We start from the raw sequence: 18,090 nt of genomic DNA, 5'->3' as shown, positions 1-18,090 counted from the left end.
AGTGAACCAGAAAAAAAGCAGTGGTGAAAGCTGCCAGATCAGCTCTGTCTATTGATGCTTTAAAATAAACCGATGGGGAAACATCTGGCAAGGATGTGTTCAGAGCTACCTGGGGGAGGAAGGAGAACAAGGTGCTTGTTGAGATGTTGGCTGCCAGAATGTCAATGGCAGACATTTGCTGCTTTGGTTTAAACATTTTCTTATTTGTGGCTTTTTCTGTTCCCTAGGAAGCTACGTTGCCAGAGATGCCAGTTGCTCTCATCAGTACTGCCCATCCAGCACAGGCTACCACAGCATGTTTGTAACTTTAGCTGTTGTTGGAGACTTTGTTCATGGCATCAAGGCCTACCTTTGCCCTCCCTCCAGACCTGAGATTTCAAACAGACTTTCGGACAGCTGTGTAGACGATCAAAAAATCCTTCAATTTTTGTCATCTTTGAGAAGAACCAGATTTATCCTGCCTATATCCTGGAGTATACTTGTAGGATGCTGTCAGAGGTAATGATAGGTTGTCTGAAAACTACACTTGAACCATATGTGTTGTGTTTTTTTTCGAACTCTATGTTGCATGTAAATACCTTATAGGTGACTTTCAGATACACTTCAGTTCTGTTTCAGTTGCGAGAGTGAAACTACAAGGATGGTGACCTATGGAATGGCTGGGTCCTCTATGAGCGTTGTTTTCTTCCTAAACAAACTGGTGGCAGTTAAATTGTAGTAAATAATATAACCATGACAATGTGATGATGATTTGGATGCAAGTGTGATGTAAATTTAAATGTGCGTTATGATTAATTTGTAAAACTAATTGCTTCCATGTACAATATGATACATAACTAGATGTTATTTAGGACATGCTTGGGGAAATGAATACAGAAAACAGGGAAAACAGAGTATAAAAAAGCATGTTTGAGGAGTGACTCGCTGAAGTTGTTTTTCCACAGAGCGAAGATCATCAGCATCTTGTCAGTGTAGGAAAAGCAGACAATGGGCTCAGAGCTGTTTTTGTCCTGTGGTTTGGCTGCTTTGAGTTTTGTGGGAAGAAAAGGCTTTTAGATCATATCCTAAAGGAGAGTTACATCATGTTCCCTAATTTCTCCGCTAGTCCCATTTGGTTATCTTGCACTAAGAGTCAGAAGGGCTCCAATTCAGACAGGAAAAAAAAATTCCTGGATAACAAAGAAGCAAGTGATTCATTGGCCTCCTTCAGTTTGCCTTGACTGCTGCTAAAGCTGGAGTATGTAATGTACTGGGCAGCTTGTGAAGGGACCCGTCTTCACTTAGCACCTCTGATAGAAAGGGTAGCTGCCACAGGCTATTCTGAAGTCCAGTCATACCACAAATCAGAACAACAGTAATTTCCTGCTCCTCTAGAAACAGCTAAGTTGTTATTTTGAGCTGTTTGTGCCCTCCTGGAGTGCAGGCTGGGCTGGGTGCCGCTTTAAGGGGATTACACAACCTCCCCAAACTTGGAGGAGGAGGCGTGTAAAAGGTTCCCTGGATTCACACCAGGATGTCGTAGTGGATTTCTGCCCTGTGTTGCCACATAGGTGTACAGAAGCCTGCTATGTGCCTGGCTGTCCTGTGCTGATGGCAGCGCTGGCACGTTTGGGTGTTAAACTGGGGCTGGGAGAGAGCAGAGGGAGGGGTGGTGCCATCTCAGGCAGATGTTGCTCCATTTTTGCTCTGGGTGAGGGAAGAGCAGGCTCTCCTATGCTTGCATGGTAATTGGAAGCAGCTCCCTTGTGGTGCCAGCCCTTTCTCTCCGAAATCCTCTGTGAGACCCTGTGGCTCCTGTAGGACGAGGAGAGCTCCAGCAGGTCCTTAAAAAGCAGGAGGTGGAGGATGCATTGGAAGGGGTGACACATCCAGTTAGTATTAAGACTTTTCTTTTATCTCTATTTCTTCAATAATCAGCCTACCAAATCCAGACCTGTTCTGGCTCCCTCAAACCACCAGTACTGCTAGGTATTGTTGGGATTTGCTGGGATGTAGGCCCTTTTCGTTAAGGGGTTATCAAATCTTGTATTCTGTAACCCTGAAGCGTTCCTGTCTGTTTGGTTAGTGAAACCTGGTTACGTTAATTTCACTGATAAGACCTGGTGTATGAATTTCATTTCTGCGTAATGATCTGAGGGTCCCATTTTATTGAATGTCTAGTTTCCGATTCGGGGGTAGAGGTGCACATGTGTGGGGGCGTCTGAGATGGCCTCTTGCCATGGCTGGGTACAAACATTTGCTCTGTAATGCAGAACACCCCTACGGGTTTCAAATGAGCTACTTCCTGTCTCTCAGACACAGGAGTCTGCCGCTATACTTTTTGTGGAAACCACATATCCGATTCCCAGTTAAACAAAGACACCCTGCATCAACAGGCTTGTAACAGAGCAAACACTGTTAGTTAAATCACATACAGGTAAACAGCTCGCTTCCTTCCTGCTCTGTTCTTAAACCTCATAACTCAAAACCCAGTCACCTTATTTCATATTTTTTAAAGGTTAGGAGGCAGATGACTATACTTTAATTTCAAAAAATGCTGTTGCTTAGAGCTTTTTGTATTTTTGAATGTTTGCAGACTTGTTTGCTAACAAATGCTGGTGAACTGAATGCAACGTCTTGTCTTGCTGTTTGCTGTGTGTCTTCCTCAGCTCTCCAGCAAGCTTTCACGTCAGGGCAGCTGCACCATGAAAGCATCCTGCCCCTTCAGGTAATTGAGTCTCAAGGGAAAAGCACCCCAGAGCACTGTTCTAAATTTACTCTATTTCAATTCAATTATCATGTGATAAAGGGAAACCGTGACTAGAGTCCACTGAGTGGCAGGAGGAAATGAAGGAGAGGATGGACTTTGACCAGTACAGGGGAATTCCTGCTGGCCATGGACAGCACCAGCTGGCTGTAGTGTACTTACTGGAAGAGGTTTTGATGTCTGCCAAGTAGATAAGCTGATCTCTAAGCCTCCAGAAAGTCCCATGTGGCTTAAACTGAATACTTATTTACTCACCCCACAAATAAACACACTATATCGCTATACACTGGGAGAAGTGTGTGATAAATGTAGCTCTTCTCACTGGCTGGGATTTATAACTCTTATGGGAAGTAATGACTTTTGGTTCCTGCAGGTCTAAATAAGGGTCCATGGGAAATGTTCCAGTTTAGTATTGGTTGTTGTAGGCTGTTCTGGCGATAGGAAGCAATGGCTAATTGATACTGAATCCAAAGGTGGTTGCAGAAGGGCTGCTGACAGTCAGGTAGTTTTCTCAGACATCAGTGTCTGCTTTCTCTGCTTGGGCCAAGCCTTCCCATTTCTGCATTAACTCTTGCATTGAGGCTGTCCAAGTCGTTTTCTTGCAGAAAACTTTGCCCAATGAGGCTTCTAACACAATCACGTAACAAACACTGGCTGTAATATATTTTTCCTTAGCAATCATCATTTTCCAGTGGGGTAGGTAGATTTTCTCTCTAAGTGAAATGTGTTTGAAGGAAATGCTGTTGAGAGGCATGGTAATAGCTAGCTGCTATATCAGTGTGAAGGACAGGGTGGCAGGTTTTTGCTGGAGGAGGACTAGGTTTCTGTCGGATTAGCTCATAGATGTCATATGGGAAGGGGGAGCAGCAGTATTTAAGGAAGGATGAAACCGAGAGTTTGTTTTGGTTTTGAATTAGAAACCAGAGGAGGAAACGAGCCTGAGGGCAAGGCTGGGGCTGCAGATCTGGTCAGGTATTCATCCAGAAAGCCAAACCACTGTAGGGTCGGCAACATCCCTTGAGGCTGCAGAGTGCTCACAGCCGGAAATGCGGCCAAGGTTTTCCTCCTAATCAGTGACTTACAGAATGGGCTTCTTGCCCGTGCTCTTTTCCCTGGCCTCACAAGGTGGCAGAGTGCTGCAGCTCCTGTAGGTATTTGATGGTTTGCAGGCATTTGATGGTTTGAGAAAGAAGGAAGGATTGCCTCACAGCTAAGTATTAAGCACTGGTTCTAGTTTTAAAACTATTTCTGGGACAGTGCAAAGCTTGATTCCAGTTGCATCCTTTCGTTGCCATTTATTTCCTGTCTTTGGCCTCAAAATAGCAGAAGTCAGTGCCCACCCAGAGCTGTGGGCACCCGCTGCCTTCCAGTCAGGTCACACACCCAGCAGCTCAAATTACGCCTGGCTCCTCAGTGACTGCTCAAGCTACCAAATGCTGTCAGCCTACTTCTGGCCATGGAAAGAATCCTCCATGGTCTGCAGACCCTCAGAGGCCCCTGTAAACACAAAGAGCTGTAACGATAGCACTTCTTTTGGAAGATGGAATGCAAAATGTTAACCTCTAACATAGACAACTGCTATACCATTTAGAACCTTCAAAACTAATGCCACTCAAAACATCCCAGCTATAAATCCTGTTGATGTGATAACTAGGAAAGACCTCTGTCAATACCTAAATATCAGCTGCCAATCTACTCAGCCCCAGCAACATAATGTGGCATATTCAGCTCCTCAGATGACAAAAACATGACCCAGGAACCATGAAATGGCAGCCCAAAATAAAGGCTGCCTACTCACCATGGCCAAAAGCAAGAGGAAGCTGCCTTTGGCCACTGCTGGAACAGTGGGAAAGCCAGGCTGGGTTCCCAAGATGTGGCCACAGGTGGATGCACCTCCCTGCCAGTGGGGCAGCAGTAAATGTCACCATCTTCTAGCTGGCCAGTGGCAGTGGGACTCCGGACAAGGTGCTAGAGAGCAAGAAAGCAGGAGCCTTGAGTCACCCAGGCTGCCATCGGGGTAAATAAATTCTGTTGTGAAATGTTTGGACAACCCCCCAAAAAATGGTTCCTAGTCTCATTAATACGGGATTCTTAGGCATAAAAGGACAGGTGGCCTGATTCTGAACATTAAACAGATGTTTCTTGTAGGGAAAAGCCTCTGAGAGAGTGGTTGCTAGCATTTACTGACCATAGGATGAGAGGTTCCTCATCTGTTGCCACCTGAAGCCCTAGAGTTGGGAGTGTATCACAGGGCTCATGTTGTAGTGTCACTTCTCTAGCACTGAGTATAGCTTGGCAGTTCAAAATATAGATTAAAGAAATTAAAATTCCCTTTGAAATGCATATGAAAATAATAAAGGTACTCGAGGAATGGGAAAGCAAGGCAGAATGTAAAAGAATGCCAGTGGGCTTTCAGGATTCACTTTTTGGTCTTCAAATCAACATTTATTTATTTATTTATTTATTAACAACACGCCTCAACCCCAAATCCAGATGGTCAACAGTTCCTTAATCATCTGCTATAGCCAGGTGGGAGCCAGAGCAAGGTAAAGGTAATGTAATATTATTCCTTTCTAATTTTATTAAGATTTATTATCAAATACTCTGTCGCTTAAAATAAAATGACAACTCTGGTCCACCTTTTCATCTCAGAGAAAGTTAACTGCTCAGACTGAAATTAAGCTCCAGCAATTGAGTCTTGTGCTTTCTATTAAAGTACAATTCAAATCCGTGAGCTTTATACAGAAAGGAGCAACACTAAATCCCCTTAGCACTCTGCCCCCTCAAAATCACCAGTGGGTTAGAAAACTGACTCAGATGTTGGGTTTTTCACAGAAAGTTGACTCAGATGAAATCATTAAATGTCAAAGCCTTTGTCAGGATGCTGTCTACATGAGTAGTTCCAATTAGTTTGGTTAGTGCACTATTACAGCTTCTCATCTACCAGTATTAAAATGTAGGTGTTGACATGGCCACCCCTGATAGCACTGGCATGAAATGTTCTTTGAAGAAAAAGGGTGAATCTGCAAAATGGAAATTTACAGTAGCAAATTTTAGATTTTCAACAGCTCCTGCTCCTCACACCCCCCCGCCCTCCCCCCAAGTTTTCAGGAAATTAGAAATTTTTTAAAGCCTACATTGAAGGAAAAAAACCAACCAACCAACCAACCAAAGTTTCTTGAGTCAACAAGAAATATTTAGTTGCATTGGTGCTTTTTGCTGTTTTATACAAATTTGCTTTGCTGTCAAATGAGAGTTTCTCAAGTGGATATATTGTAATATGAGGAAAAAACAGTATCTGTTTCCCAGGAGGTGCAGGGACTATAAGGACAAACACCTAAGATAAGATAAGCAAAACTATCTAAATGTCAATATTTAGATTCTGGAAAATGAAACTCTGTCAAACACACAAGAGTACATTAAATGTTCCTTCAATACCTCAAATATGTCCAAGCAATATCTACTTCTCTGAAGTGCACCCCTTGGTCTGTACTGTGGTTTGGATTGGTTCATCGTTCAGAAATATTGAATATTGCCTGGAGCAGAGGCAGGGATTTGACTGACCAGTGTGCAGGGTTGATATAAATCTCAAATCCCTTTAATAGCTCTGGGATCTGATCATGGGAGATGATCATAATGATCATCTGATCATTAGTTTGCTTTTGTGAATACATTTAATTTTCTATTTTCTCCCATTTTTCCAATAGGTCTGACTGTCTTTACTGTAAATTTTGTTTGTAACTTGTTCCTCTCTTGTGTAGGGTACAAAGGTGTCTTTTTACACAACTTTTGCTACAGCATCATTATTATCAGAAAGAAAAGAAAGAACATACATTAAACATACATTAAAAAAACTGTCTAAAGGCATTTGAATGTCTTACAAAAATATTGCAATTTGTTAATTATGAATTAATTTTAAACACATTTAAGTAAGTTAAGAAATTGGTTTTGTTTGGTAGTAGCATGTATAAATGTGGAACCCTTTAACCCTGACTGGGCAAAATACCTTTCATCTAAAAAAATCGATCACTGAAATTTTTTCTCATTCTTGTAACCAGATGTTTAACAACATGCAGACCTTAATGAATGCCATACACAAATGTTTGTCTTTATATAGCAACAAGTCTGCCTGTCAGTGAAATTGTTTCTGTTTCCCCACATTGGTCCTTGAGTTCACGCTGTGCAGACGGGGTGAGCAGATGACAGCACACAGAAATACTCCCATTTATTGAGACTGGGGATTACCATCTGGTTTTCTGCTTCTGCTAGAAACTGAGTCCTAATAATAGTAGTGTGTGTGTGCGTGTGTTTGTGCTCAAAACAAAAACAACATGATGTCCTTTCTCCAGCTGAGCAGGTCTGATTTTTTTTTTTAATTAATTGTTTTCAAATACTCAGTTCCTTCTAGGAGAACTTCTGCTCTTTGCCTTATTAATTGCTCATAGTTTTTCAGAGCTGAGTGAGAACAGGTCCTATGGCTTAGGTCACGCTCAGCTGGATCTTATTTATTAACGCTCCTGGCAAACAAATTAGCAAGTGCCCCCTTACTGAATGAATTAACGAGGATTCCCAGCTCACCATACATTTATTGAGCTAATGGCTGTATTTGCTTTGGTTTTCTTAATGCGCGCTAGGCTCCCAGAAGTGATACTGCTGATCTGAATTCCTCTGTGTGCTATGGAAATACTGCTCTGACCACTTCACTTACAATTCATGTCAGCTGCTTAGCAACAGTAACAATAGTCCATCAAACCTCCGGTACCTCCGGAGGGGATTGAAAACTCAGTCGTTCGTGCTTGATGTCCATACCAGACACACTTTAGTAGCTACTGATGCTTCTGGTTGCAGTGCACTTTAAAAACAAACAAGAGATGACTTTTGTGTTTCAAAAAGCCTTACCTGTAAGGCATTTAGTGTATTTTCAATGTCAGGGGCATGTTTTGGATTTCATTATCTTAGCACAGTACCATTCCTTTTCTTTTAGCTGCTCTCTGAACATTAAAAATCAGACCCTTTCTTGCCTTCCTCCCTCCCACCATGGCTTTAACTTCAGTATTTCTTTACCACTAAAAATATTAATTTTACTAGACTTATTCTAAAATTGTGTATCCAGTGGTAGGCACTCTTTTTTCCTGAACAACTTTAAGAAAATGTGTATGTAGATATGCACACATATGGTGGGACTGTGAGCAAATGTTAACAAAAAAAATTATTTTAGCCAAATGAAATCTGAGCATCTTTGATTTCCAGTTTTTTTAGCAAAAATATATATATTTAGTGATATGTTAGGATGTCACGTTTGTGTGTGAATGAACCTGAGAGTATAAGAGAACTAAGAATACATCTTGAGATAAGGGATAAGACAAAATACAGAAGGTAACTCATTTCCTTCAAAACCTAAAAACAAGGGACTGGAACATGTAATTACATGGAGTAAGACTACTTATATGTGTTTTTCAAACACCTTTAATGTCTTAGGTTTCTCTATTTGAATAAATGATTGAATATTCAAAGATGAGTAAGGGGACTGTGACATCTATTCCTTAGCCTGGTTTTGGAAGCTGAAATTTTGTTTACAGCTTCAGGACGTTGGAGGAGTATTTTCCATCCAAGGCCCTCCCTTTACTCCTCCATCTTTCCCAGAAAATGTTGGGATTCCCAGAATAAATTCATGTTCATAACTGCGGAGCAGCTCTCACAATGCAGGCATCTGCCTGCAGCTGATTTTCTTGGTCAGAGGCTGATCCGTGGCTCTCTTTCACAGCGAAGCAGGAGCTCTCTTTGCAGACTTGCCCAGCCATAACACTCTTGTGGGAATAGCACAGGTTTTCTGGAGAAAACTCAGCAGGGCTGCACACACACCAGGGTACGAAGCCAGGTGGCAGGTGGACCTTGCTTCCTTCAGCTGGGGACAGTGAATGCCACTGTCACACTACGGAAGGTCTCTGGGCCAGACTTTGTTCTAAAAGCCAAGCGGAAAAAAAAACCTGAGGCAGCATCCAACAACCCTCCTCCTTGTTTTGGCACAGGCAATAGGGCCTTGCAGGTATGTTTGGAAGGAAAACCCTTAGCTACACGGGTCATTAGGGAGGCTGAGTGGGAAGGGCTGGTTGTTCCCATACATCTTTGTATGGCTCCTACCCCTGGTACGTGCATCGGCAGACGGAAACCACCCCCAGGTCCTTTCTGCCATTCAATTCCCTCCCCGGTGCCTCCCCTGCCTCTCTGCAGCCATCAGTTTGTTTCCTGGAAGCAGGAACAAGAGAGTACACCACAGGGTTGTCCTGCTGCAGTGCATCTCACGGAAAAAGAAGATTAAGGCAAAGCGGACGACAATAATTGCAAAATAACCCTGCTCTGGAATCAGGCAAACTGCCAGAAGCTCTTATGCAAAAAAAAAAAAAAAAAAAAAAAAAATGTTGGAGAATCAGTTCTCCCAAACAAACAGCTTCCTTTCAAAGTCAGAGTCTGGTGCACACAGGCACACGTGCAGATATGTACTGCTCTTCTTGGGCAGGCTTTACAAATCAAATGCATGATACCTATTTGGTGTTAGCATCGTCCTTGTCACAGTCTCTGGCAGGACCTCGGTACGGCACAAGCCTAAAATTTGGCACTGTGGAAGAGTAGGAGATGTGCTCGGTTTGGGTCATTACCTTAGCTTCCCAGGTTCTGTCTCCCCAAGCAAGAGGAAAGACAATGTTATCAGAAGGTGCTGCCTGCTGGAGCACAGGGTGCCCTCTGGATGGCAGGGCCTTGGCTCCACCAAACAGCTCCACGCCCTCAGAACACAAAACTCAATGTTCTGTATTCTTATGGCTTGGAACAAGCAAATATTTCATCACAAGCTCTACATTTCTAAACTGATCCATCTTGCACAACATCACTATGCATTCAGGCAATTCACTCTAATCATCACTTTATGACATTTTACATCTGCTTCTGTTAAGGCAGTGAAGTTGCTAGTATATTTTCTTTGAGTTGTTTTCTTTTTAAACAAATTGTTTCGGTGTCTGGCTGTCAACAGTTGCATTCTTCATTTTATGTATTTTATGTATACTCATTTTCTGCAGCATGTCCTAATACTGCAGCTCAGCTTCAAGCTTGAGACCACAGAAATCCTTTGATTAGGCTTGCAGATCATCGGCTGTGCCAGTTTTTTCCCCAGCCTCATGGAATTTATTCTTGACTAACAAATTAAGCCCTGGCAAAAGCGTGGCAGCTGTTAGGGGATCTTCTGCAGGGTTTTCTCAGCATGCCCAACAGCTCTGTAGCTGGGCTGGTACTTGGGGGTGAGCTGTTGGACTCCTTGGAGGCAGCTGGTGTCACCCACTCCATCATTCACCCTGGTGGCAGTGGCAGCAGCAGCAGAGCCTGCCAGCTCTGGGTGGTGCTGCAGATACCCTTATCAGCATCCAGCCTCAGCCAGGATCAGCAGCTCAAAGAACAGAACATGCACAGTGAGGTGGATGGGGTTTGAACTTACCAGACAGTGACTGAAATGGGGGGTATGGTCTGTAATCGCTTTGCTTCCTAGCACAATGTGAAAACCCATGCCGTGTAGCAAAACAATGAAAGCCCAAAGAAAATTTAGAATAAGAGTATGATACTTTTTTTAAAAAGTAGCCTTCTTGTAAGCTTATTTTCAAAATTACTAACAGGATTTATTTTTCTGTGAAAGGTTTAATCATTTTTTAAGATAATGCTGTTTGTATGCCAAGTACCAAACTGTTGTCTAACTATCTCGGTGGCAGCATCTACTGAAACTGCAAAGTTTCTGACATTGATGTTGATGGTTTCCTAGTTTCTTTCTTTCTGTGGTTCATCAGCCCATTTTCTTAAAAGTGAAGTTGTACTTTCTAGAGTTTATTTTTCTGAATTGCATGAATGATAATTCATACCCTCTTTTATATTGCTACAGACCTGGGCTTTGACAGTGATGTGCAGTGACTCAGCTGTTAAACGGTTGTGGGTTCTTCTATGTTCCATGTCACTCCTTTGTTGCTATTTAGCAACATTCAAGGCAGTAATTAATAATTAGACATGTTGATATTTGCTTGGTTCAAGCATCCTGCAAAACACCTGGGCAAATATGATCGGTTTGGATGAGCTCAGAGGTCTAAATATCTTGAGTGTTAGAACTGGAAATTCGTCTGTCTGAAACTCAGAAGTTTTTGCATGTTGCTATGTGTGCCAAAGACCCTCTGCTGACCCTCTGCTGCTAACAGCAGCCATTCCCTTCACCAGCAGCACTAGTACAATACTCTAAGCAGCAAGGTGCAAACAAAGCATCAGTAACGTATAAAGTACTCAGTAATTTTCAGTACCAAGGAGGAGTTGGGCACCTCAATTTTAAGATTTGGGTTTGTTAGAGTATCATTTTGAGACTGGAAGCCAACATAGGCAGATGTTGTCACATGAAGGTGGGATCCTGAGTTGTGCATGACTGCAGGGGTGACAACGTGTGGCCGATGTGCATCTCTGTGCAGCATGGATTATGCCATGGAAGCTTAATGCTGATGTGAACAAAGGCTTGATTCATGTGTTTTCTTCCTTGAAGAGAGCAAGAGAAAGAAACGTAAGTAAAGCATAGCAAAAGCTGTTGTGAAACAAGCTTGTTGTTGTTCTCTGAAAAATAAGCATGTAAAGATGCATTTTTGGAGGCATTTTGGAGCAGCAGGGGAGGCTGAAGGGTGGTCACCGGCTCTGCTCCTCCAAGGGCTGTCACTGCCCCAGGAACGCCAAGGACTGAAATCGGCTGCCTTCTGAGAAGAGGACGTGGTGCTGACCGTGTGCCACAAAAAATGGCTGCTGTACAAAACCACAAGTTCTTTCCCACTCCGAAGCAAAATATTTAATAGTAGCTGTTCTTGCAGTAATTGGAAAAGTTATTCTGATTCCCCCTTTTTTTTTTTTCTGGAAAAAAATATCCCCGCTTGTAACTGATGCTCTTAAAGAGCAGCCTGAAAATCAGGCCAGCTGATCTGAGAAAAGCTCAGAAGCCATTGGAATAAGAATTTTTCCTTGATTGCTCTACTGGGGTCAGAATAACACGGTCTATTACTGAGTGCTGCTTAGTGAAAAACCAAGTTACACTAAATTATTCTAATTTATCATATTATACTTCAGATTTTATTGTCAAGCCTTTGTTCCAAAGGCTTCTCCCTCACCAATTATACTAAGTGAAGCAAACATTTAGACCTCTTAAGGTTGACATGAGGAATATTATGAACTGCCGTGACTAGACAAGAAACATAATGAGATACTGTTCTTGTAGTCACGGTGTGAATTAAACCATGGATAACTCTTAAAAGGCTTCCCTACAGTGCAGAAACGGACCCACTCTCATCTGAAGTCTTCTATAGCCATCCACAGTGGACTCCTTCTTGGCAGCATGTATAGGTTTGCTGGGTTCTGGAGGGTGCCTACGATCTCATGCACCTGGCCATCTGCAAAAAGGAGCATTCATTTAACGGCCAACAGAAAGGTCAACTTTCAACCTACAATGAAAATACAACCAAACAAATCCATCTATAGAAAACAACTGATAATATTTTTCTATGTTTCATAGCAGTGCTGACAAATTTTGCCACAGAGAACAGTTTTGTTTGTTTTGGCGATGCTTCTTGACCATCAAGAAAGTAGCTATTACAGTAATCTTTGGCGATGATTTATTAAAGGGTGGTTACTTTAATATTTTGACATTCAGTAGTTAAAATAGTGAGAAAAGCATGGGAGTGCACTCCTTGCAACTGGAGGAATCATATAGGATTGTGGTGCATTGCTCATACCCACCTACGTGATTGTTAATGCAGGCGTCTTAGCATAGAGCTCTGACAATTTCTTGAACAAGAAACCAGAACAAGCTCCTAAATGAAAGCCAGGAAGCAATAATTACACATTTCAAATAGTCTTAGGTAAGGTCTCAGAAATAATTTGGAACATATCGAGTTATGGATGTTGGGTTTTCCTTTATATATTTATTTATAAATATATTTATGCATACATGTGTGTATATATATGTATTCTATCACGTGTATAAATGTCTGACAGCTACTTAATGAAATCATACTACATTAAGCAGAATTCTGTTAGAACAGGGAGGAATATATATATTTTATATATATGTCTTTATATTTTATATTTATATGTCTTTATATTTTGCAAAAATATATTTGTGAGACTGCTGCATCACATCTTTAAAAATGACTTTTATTCTGAAAGTTCCAAAACCCATTAACTTTTCATGAGACTTCTCAAAACAGGATTTAAACTTTTCAATCCAATTGCAACATGTTTTATTTGAATGCACACACTGAAACATAAAATGATGAAAATAATTATTCCTGGAAGGTATTAAAAAGTTGATCCATATACACAAATTGAATTAAGGCTCTGGCAAAGGTGCATTACAAGCAAACAGATGCAGTATAAACATTTCATACTCCTCTAGCATCCACTGCCAAGGTCTTCTAATCGTTTAAAATCAGTTCAGACTGTTGCTGTAAGATAGCCTGCCTGTACTCGATTACTCGCACACAAATATTGGAAGGTTAAAAAAAAATGTTGGGAGTGCAAAAGTGAGTTGTTGAGGAAAGTTAGAAAGAGAAGGTCAGGACTGAAGGTAGTGAAGGCTGCAGGAGCTGCAGCCCCAGGGACTGGCTGTTCAAATGCATGAGCAATGAAGAGAAACCTTAGGGGAGCTTAGCTGCCAAAAAGTCTAAAGGCATTTCAACAGCACATTTGTGAAGAATAATTGTGCAAAGACTTATAAACTGACCAAATTGGGCAGGTTTTCCGGGGATTAGCAAAAGACATGGCCTTGCCATGAAAACCATTTCTCTGCCAGGCTTGATGTTCTGCTACAACACATAGTTTTCCTAACGGAATAAATGTTACAATGTTTCTTGGATATTAATGTTATTAAATAACAACAATAATCACACGGAAGCAGTTCTCCAACATGGAAAATTTCAATACTTACATAGAGCAAAGCTAGCTGAGGTGAAAATCAAGGTGTCAAACTAGGAGGGACGAGGCAACAGAGCGGTGGTGGGTGTTACATCCTCCACCCGCAGCATGGACATGTAAGCGTGTGTATGTTTTCTTGCTGTGCCAGCTACAAATCAGCACTGACACCTCACTTCCCAGGGAGAATTGTGCCCTTCCAGTAGATAGCCACAGCAACCAAAACAGAATGGAAAAGTGTATCAGAGCAGGAGTTTCCTGTTTAAAGCTTTCTTGAAAAAGCAGTCAGAGATTGTGACCGAAAAACAAAAAAGCCATTCTCTGAGGGCTCTGGGTTGCCAGTTCTCCCTCCTGGTGCTCAGCCCAGCAGCACCTGCTCTCCCACCTGAGCCTTTCTGTGGAGGCTGCCTCCCTGGGACATGGCTCTGGCTTCCCTAGGGCAAGAGGACACCAAGAAGACCACAAAGGAGGCACTCAGCAGCAGCCCAGCTGCGGAGAGGCACCTAGCCCTCCCCTCCCCATCATCTCCTCCTCTGTGACAGGCAACGAGCATCTCTGCTCAGATCCCAAGCCGATCTCAGGCTGTCGAGATGCGTGATCTGGGCCTCAGCATGATGTATAGGAGGGGAAGCTCGTCTTGTGGCTAGGGGTGAGGTCTTGACATGGATAGTGGCGATACGGCTGTGCCAAGAAGCTCCCAAGCCCTGAATTTAAATAAAGTGACAGTTTGTGAAGAACATGTTAAAGAATCTAATGCAACTTTTTACCTTCAGTCTGAGATTTGCATAGAGTGCATGTAGCCCCTGGCAGCAAATGCAGGAGGAGTTTGACTCTCCTCAGCTAGAGAGATCTATCCACATTTTGCCCAATTGGCAAAATGGCCAATTTTGGCATTTTTGGCATCTTTCTCTCTAGCACATCCTCTACAAATCATGTCTGGAGTGCCAATTGTGTGAAGAAGAAGAAGGATGCCTGGAAACCGTATGCAGGTATGGCCTGAATCAATAGGAAAAAGGAGAGAAAAAGCATGGACAACCTAGGTAGCTGATGGATCATGTACTGTACAAATCCTGACTAGCTTAAGTGAAAGCAACCAAAGAAAGCTGAGGAAAGTCACAGTGTTTTAGGTTTTCTAAATACAACATTTTTTGTTTTATTTTGAAACAATTTTCCCTTAAGGAGAGTCCTTTCATTTTAATTTGCAGAAGGCTGACTACTCATACCATTAGAATTTTTTCCTTTTGCTGGAAAGAATTTATTTTTTTTGGCTAGTCCAAAGCAATCTTTCCCCCTCTCAACCACACTTTAGTATAACTTTCCCTCACCGTTTCAGGGCATGACCCACCCCAATACCTGATGGGTGTTTAGAATAAGATTTCTGCAATGGACAGATTTTCCCATGGTTGTTCTCTTTATTATTTTTGCTGGATGACCTGATCTGATCTGACACGGTGGTTTGTGTGCTTTGGGAACACAAGCGTCATGTTCTCTCAAGTGCCCAGACTGTGCCCTAAGATGACACAAAGTGGAAATGGTGGCTAACTTGAGTAAAAGCTCCACCACCACGAGGTCCTGCTGCAGTGAGCCAGGTGAGTCATGAGGCTGGTTCCCCTGTAGTAGCAGGCAACATCTGCCACAGGTGGTTATTTCAAAGGACTTGGTAGACTATGTACTCCAAGTGGCTCAGAAATCTTTCCTCACAACAACCTGGAGGTCAAGGACACAGCCTTGAAGCTGCTGCGTGCTATTTGAATGGGATTTGAGAGCACCAGGAGGGCTGAGTGTGTGCTGAGCGGAGGAAGAGGCAGAGACTGTGAGTGTCAGCAAGGGAAGATTTGCTTTAGACTTCAGCAAAACACTTTGTACCAATTCAGTCCTGCTACAGATCACTGAGGAAGGTGAGGATCCCTTTCAAGACAGTCTTTAAGAATGTCTGTCAGATGATGCAGTTGCTTCGCCTTGGAGTTGGGTGGCCTCCTCCAGTCCTGACTAGACTATTTTCCGTATTTTTACAATAGATCACAAAACGTTTATTAGGTGTTTCTTCCTCTCCTAACATGATTTATCTGCAGAAAGCACTTTTGAGACAATTTTCAACCATTTCCTTTAAAACAGCATTCCCTGGCTGTTGCACAAAGCACTCTTAGCCTCTAGATGGAGGAAAAAAAATAGCAGCTGGCTCAGTAATCTGGAAAACCTGTTAATTACACATCCAAGATATCATCCACAGGCACAAGAGACTCTAGGAAATTATAGGGACTATGGGCATCTTCTGAAATGATGACTTTCGAAGTGTTTAGCAGGATCACGACTTTACACCTCATCTTTCTAACCACCACAGACTAGTCTGGGGGCCACCTTACCAATTTTTGGGAGCACATCTGTCCCACCCAAGCTCAACCCTAACCTGCTGTCTACGTAGAGATGCTCCAGAAGCTTGCATTTATTAGCAGTTCTTGGAAACACATGGGAACCTGAATGCTGGAAATGCAGAAGTGGCTGAGGAGAGGACAGACATTATGCAGTGGTTGGTGCAGGCAGAGCACTGCTGTTGGCTGCAGCCCTCTGAGGCTTGCAGGGGCGTGACAGTGTTTGGCTATTCTCACACTGGCAAAATAAATCACTCAGAGTTAGCGATCCATTTGTATGTATGGCTGAGATCAGGAAAAGAAGCTAGTAAATAAGACTGGATGTGTTATGGCTAGCTGTCTTTTGTTCCATTTGATTACTTGAACAGATAGATGACTGCTTACTTTATGCTGTTAGGCACGTTTGTTATACATAAGGATTCATGGACTTCTAGATGTTATCTGATTATTTTTTTTAACTTTCTAGAATTGTACTATTAATTAATATCCTGACAATCTGCTTAATGGGGAATGAAAACAGTAGTGAATACCAAGGCTCCAGGCAAATGCACTGCCCTCTATATTAAAAGGCAACATAAACTCACAGAGGAGAAATGTGGATAAATGAAGTGATAAACAGAATAGTAAATCTGAGTATAAGAACATACATAAAGAAATAAAATTTTATAACTTTATTGTACATGTATTACCAAAGCTGAAAATTTTCCATAGCAGTAATTTTCCTCTGGAGGAAAAAAGGTCTTCCGTGGAACTGTAACAACATAACAACGGCCTCTACACCTTGTTTGGAAAAGGAAAGTTTTATTGAAGTACAGAAGGACAAGTAATTTTATCCCATGAGTTACTAGAAATGCAGAAAACAACTAACTATAGGCAAGTCCTAAAACCTGGCTCTTCTCAGAGCTTGTTCAGAGACATGATCTGCGCTATTTTATTCACAGAAATCTTACACTGAACATCACACTTAGAAACTAGCAAAATACAACTTTTAATGATGAGCACTTAAGGTACAGGAAAAGAAAAAAAATCAACGGGATGAAAGAAAAAAATGTGGTCACTTTGCACATAAATCTCTTCTGCTCTGTCAAGGGCTTTCAACAAAGGGGCAGCTTGGAAGGGGGACTAATCCCAGAAGAGAAGACAGTCTTCGGGAAATTAGAGTGAAGTTTGGTGTTCCCCAGGCGGGTGGAAAGTCCCATCTTCATGTACCATAGTAGTTATAAATAGGCAAGAGCAATTGCACATAGGATCCTGGGAGTGCTCTTTTAGGTTTCCTGTTATAAACAGTAGGCAGTTAAAGACAAGCAAACTTTAACCCTGACAATGAACTGAAACGCTGAATGCAATTGCTAAAAAGGCTGCAAGAGTTGTCCAGTGGAGACTTGCGATGTGGCTAAACCTGCCACACACAACCTAGAGAAGCCATAGGTACACAGATACAGCAGATCTGAAACCTTGAGCTAGGACACTTCCCTCAAAAATGGGAAGATCAAATCTTTTATACAATCAGAGAATCATTTAAGTTGGAAATGACCCCTAAGATCATCTAGTTCAACCTTTAACCTAGCACTGCCAAGACCACCATAAAACCATGTCACTAAGCTCTACCTCTACATATTTTTTGAAGACCTCCAGGGATGGTAATTCAACTACTTCCCTGGGCAGCCTGTTCCAATGCTTCACAACTCTTTCAGTGAAGAAATTTTTCCTAATACCCAAACTATACCTCCCCTGGTGCAACTTAAGGCCATTTCTTCTTGTCTTATCACTTGCTGCTTGGGAGAAGAGATGGATCCTTACCTTGCTATAGCCTCCTTTAGGGAGGAAAGAGATGAATATCAAGGGTTTCCATAGCCTTGCCTAGTGCTCTGCTTAGTGACTACAGAGAAGGGAGTTGGTTAAAAGGTAGTGGAAATTACTTTTGTTCTTTTCACTGTTTCAAAAGACCAAATGCCCATCCTCCAGATTTTCAGAAGGAAAACCTCCATGCTTTTCTCAAGGAGAGAG

General features: G+C 42.1%; 1 protein-coding gene across 6 annotated transcripts in view; it reads left to right on the top strand.

Moving 5' to 3' along the window:
- The window catches only part of LOC310905611 (protein mono-ADP-ribosyltransferase PARP12-like), a 113,416-nt gene that overhangs the window by 24,982 nt on the left and 70,344 nt on the right, over window positions 1–18,090 (top strand). For all 6 annotated transcript variants that reach the window (XM_083852133.1, XM_083852132.1, XM_083852131.1 and 3 more), the window contains one exon: window positions 228–498. The gene's annotated coding sequence lies outside the window, so the exon portion shown is untranslated. The remainder of the gene's footprint in view (window positions 1–227; window positions 499–18,090) is intronic.

The sequence above is a fragment of the Anser anser genome, assembly GCF_964211835.1.
Source record: "Anser anser genome assembly, chromosome: 1".
NCBI classification, from domain to species: Eukaryota; Metazoa; Chordata; class Aves; order Anseriformes; family Anatidae; genus Anser; species Anser anser.
This window is presented reverse-complemented; position numbering and strand designations above follow the sequence as displayed.